Raw genomic sequence first — 5000 nt, 5'->3', positions numbered from 1 at the left:
CGATAGATTGTTGTCGAAGTCCAGTACTCGTCGCTTTTGAGCTTCCTGCCTAGTTTATCCAACTGACTTTCCATTATTGAGCTCCATAAGGGTATATTTTGTTTAAGGATCCACTAAAACGCCATTCGCGTTACATGACTTTCGACGCCATTGCAGGCTAAGTTAATGATTCTACTGTGTCCACCAGAGAAATCTACGCAGTTCCACTACCCTCTCGATCTAAGAAAATACGCATAGAAGGCTCTATGCACAAAGACACCACTTACCAGGGGAGTGACAGGCAAGAGTTTTACCGACACGGAAAAAAAAAAACTAAAATAAAGAAAAACTAGACCCTCCGTGAGGGTACACTGGGTTGCCTGTGGTACGTGCAGCGTTCCAGGCAATTTTTTTCAAGTTGGTAGGTCATTAAGACCATTTAAGGGGTCACCCAGAAGTCATACCAGCAGAGGCCCTTTGGCTCACAGGTCCGCACACGTTCGTACGACGAAACGGCTCCTTTTCTGAGGTTAAAAACCTGGCTAACGGACTTTTAATTAATCATTTGTCAGAAAGAAGAAATTCCTGTCCTCTTTAAAAAAATTGACACGCATTGCTTACGTGTGGTAGTGAAGTAACACAGCGATTTATTCCATAATGTCAACTGAGCTGTGTGTTGTCTTCCAGGAGATTCAAGTTGTCCTTGCGTAATATGTAGCTCTAACAGTGCACGATATTGTTTTGGTATTGTCTATCATTGTAGTGCCATGGTAGAAGTCTTGGGTAAATAGCCTGAGAAGACATGTGGTTACTAGCAAAGTACTGAGCCCAGAAAGATTGAAGAAAATAAATGGGAAGTGAAAAACATTGTCTTCTGGGATGACATGTTGACAGTTGTCTTTGCGTAATATGTAGGTCTAACAGTACACGATATTGTTTTGGTATTGCCTATCATTGTAGCGCCATGGTAGAAGTCTTAGATAAATAGCCCCTTTAGAAGACATGTGGTTACTAGCAAAGTACTGAACCCAGAGAGACTGAAGAAAATAAAAGGGAATTGAGAAACATTGGCTTCTGGGCTGACATGTTGATCATGCAACTTCTTTCCACCACAAGTGTAAGCGTGCACTGAGAGGATCTGACAGCTTTGTAAACAAAAGTTGAGAGCTGAAATTATTTCCTATTCGGCAGGGTTAGTATCTGGATGGGCGACCTAAGAAATATACCACTCAGTAACAGAAGCATAGGACAGAGAATTCCATTTTAATGCTATCAAATGCGAACCAAGCAAGATACAGATTTTGTTAGCTTGCTTTATGCAAAACAAATATTGATGTAAAAGTAAATAAATATGGATACACAATTTTTAAGAAGAGCAGAACGAAGTTTCAGGACGGTCGATCTAGCATAAAATATTTTGCCATCGGTAACAAAATCTACTACATGAAAACAACATTAATTTTGGACCACGAATATAAAAAGTTACCATCAGCGAAAAAAAGTTTGGGAGATTTTAGTTGTTTTGTTGTAATTGTACAAGTTTGGCTGCACCGAGTAAATCGCACATAGAATTTGTCAGAAAGAAGAAATTCCTGTCCTCTTTAAAAAAAGTTGACACGCATTGCTTACGTGTGGTAGTGAAGTAACACAGCGATTTATTCCATAATGTCAACTGAGCTGTGTGTTGTCTTCCAGGAGATTCAAGTTGTCCTTGCGTAATATGTAGCTCTAATAGTGCACGATATTGTTTTGGTATTGTCTATCATTGTAGTGCCACGGTAGAAGTCTTGGGTAAATAGCCTGAGAAGACATGTGGTTACTAGCAAAGTACTGAACCCAGAAAGATTGAAGAAAATAAATAGGAAGTGAAAAACATTGTCTTCTGGGAGAGACATGTTGACAGAATAAAAGGGAATCGAGAAACATTGGCTTCTGGGCTGACATGTTGATCATGCAACTTCTTTCCACCACAAGTGTAAGCGTGTACTGACAGCACCTGACAGTTTTGTAAACAAAAGTTTAAAGTTGAAGTTAATCCCTGTGTGGTGGGTTAGTATCTGGATGGGCGACCTAAGAAATATACCACTGAGTAACAGAAGCATAGGACCGAAAATTCTATTTTAATGCTATCAAATGCGAACCAAGCAAGATACAGATTTTGTAAGCTTGCTTTATGCAAAACAAATATTGATGTAAAAGTAAATAAATATGGATACACAGTTTTTAAGAAAAGCAGAAGGAAGTTTCAGGACGGTCGATCGAGAATAAAATATTTTGCCATCGGTAACAAAATTTACGACGTGAAAACAACATTAATTTTGAACCACGAATATAAAAAGTTACCATCAGCGAAAAACGTTTTGGGAGATTTTAGTTGCTTTGTTGTAATTGTACTTTTGGCTGCACCGAGTAAATCGCACATCGAATTCAGCGGGCAGAGTGATCAAGTTACCGCGGCATGTTTACTCGCGAAACAGTGAAGCATCTGTGACAAATGTACCGGGTTTTTGTTTTTGTTAGTTTTCTTTTTCTTTCAATTGTTATAAATTTTGACAAGAAATGTGCGAATTCAACACAAAGATCACTCTCAGAGGTCACAGTGACCATTGTTTCTGGAAAATCAAAAATTTACTCTCCAAGACAAGGTTATTTATCACCAGGTAATTCCATCGTTTTGGTAATAGCAGCTACTTTATTATTCATCAGCGTCACAATCTTTTGCAGATTTTGGGGGTAATTTTGTTGAAACTCAAGCACGCTTCCAACAGACCTGTTTATTTTCGTGACTTATGCGTTACCACAAAAATTCTCCCCGTATCACATTTCAACACATGTATGCAAATTTGCTAAGCTCGAAAATTACGCATGATAAATTTACAAAAGCTAGAAATTTCACAGAAATATTTTCCAGCGAAACATTTATTGAAACAAGCAACATATTTGCTATAAGAGGCAAGAAACCCTTCCTATTTCAGTTGCGTGCGAGCAAGCGAAACACAATCACAAAGCATATGCAATTAAATAAATTTCTGACAGTTCACATCAAACCCTTTTCGAAAGAACCTTGACCGTAAATAATAAAGCACAAAAGAGACAGCAAGCTTTCATTCAAATAATTTTTCACTGTCACATTTCCAATTTGTTTTTACCTTTGCTGAGCTGAGTCTTAAAATGAATGTTACTTGCCAGACAAACAGGCAAACTTTAAATAGATGCGACTTCAGTAAACACTGTGAGACACACAACAGAGATCACAGATCTACTTGTGGTGTTCGATTCCTTCTCTGTCTTTGTTGAACCCGTAGTTACCAGAGAAATTTCCATTTGGTTTCAGTGTTGTACGTAGCACCGACTTGGCGAAATATTCGAAGTACAGCATATTTTGATTTCGGCTCGACGGGCGAAAGATTCACGCTGCCGAAGTCCATTACTCGTCGCTTTTTTAAGATTCCAGATCTTTATGTTTCACCGCCTGTCTTGACGTTCCATTCTTGAGCTCCATGTGGGTATATTTTCTTTAAAAATGTACTAAAAAGCCATTCGCGTTACAATGACTTTCGACGCCATTACAGGTTAATTGTGCAGAGCAAGCTACGCATTACCCCAGCCCCCTACAAACTAACAAAATACGCAAAGAAGACTCAATGCACAAAGACACCACTTAGCAGGGGAGTGACAGGCAAGACTTTTCCCGACACGGAAAATAACAAACTAGATGCTTCTGTGAAGCATACACTGGCTTGCCTGTGGTACGTGCTACAGAAAATCAGAAGGCACTGAATTGTGTGGTATTGAAATACAGCATTCCAGTCTCTGAAGAATAACAAATAAAAGAGAAGCGAGAAACATTGGCTTCTGGGCTGACATGTTGATAAAGTTCCCTCACAACTTCTTTTCACCACAAGTGTGCCCTATGAGCATCCGAAAACTTTGTAATACTAAACTTCACTGAAGTCAAGCCCTGTTTCGCGGGGTTAGTGTTGGGATGGGAGACCAAAACAATAAACCCCTCATAAAAAACAGAAACATCTGACCGAAAATACTGTTAACGAACTCAGCAAGGTACAGATTCTGTTAGCGTGCTTTATGCAAAACAAATATTGATGAAAAAGCAAATAAATATTGATACACAGTTTTCAGAAAGAGTAGAAGGAAGTTTCCCGGACGGTCGATCGAGAATAAAATATTTACGACATGAAAACAACATTAATTTTGAACCTTGAATATAGATCGTTTTCACTGTCACGCAATACAAAACAAAAATCAAAAACTATCCAGTGCAAAACGCTAAGAAATTGTTATCTTATAGAAGATAAAGAAATAAGACACTTGTCCAAGTTTTAGGCCTCTGCGTTTCCCCAAACTTCACATATTCGTCGAAATGTTTCGAAGGCCGGAAAATAGTGTCAACATCTGGAACTGACTTTGGCTATCTAGGCGACTGATTATCACTACTGAAAAAACAAGCATTTACATAAGCACTTTTCCTAATGCTCTAACTTCTAAAAGGGCTCAAAATCATGAGATAAGTATATATTTTTCAACAAACTTGATCGTAGCTTTGTGTCACGCACCTACATAATCCGGAAATTCAAAATGCTCTGGTTTCCAAACGAAGCACGCTATTGAGCTGTGAAATTGTCAACAGATATAGATATGCCGCCTCTTATGCCTGATGAGGATAAAAACTTTGGTGGATCTTTAGTTTTAGATTTTGGAAGGTGATGACGTCACGTGAAAACGATCTATAGAATATAAAAAGTTACGATCAGCGACAAACATTTTGGGAGATTTTTGCTACGTTCAAGTAAATTGCAAAATCGAAAGTGACATGGCCGGAATTCAGCGGGCGCCGTGATTAAGTTACCGCGGCATGTTTACTCGCCAAACAGTGAAGCATCTGTGTCAAATGATGGCAAGATACCGGGTTTTTGTAAGTTTCTTTTTCTGTCAAGTGTTATAAAGTTTGACAATGAAATGAGCGAAGTCAAAACAAAGATCACAATCGCCCAACTCTTGTT

Source organism: Montipora capricornis, chromosome 2 (genome assembly GCF_036669925.1).
Source record: "Montipora capricornis isolate CH-2021 chromosome 2, ASM3666992v2, whole genome shotgun sequence".
In the NCBI taxonomy this organism is placed as follows: domain Eukaryota; kingdom Metazoa; phylum Cnidaria; class Anthozoa; order Scleractinia; family Acroporidae; genus Montipora; species Montipora capricornis.
This window is presented reverse-complemented; position numbering follows the sequence as displayed.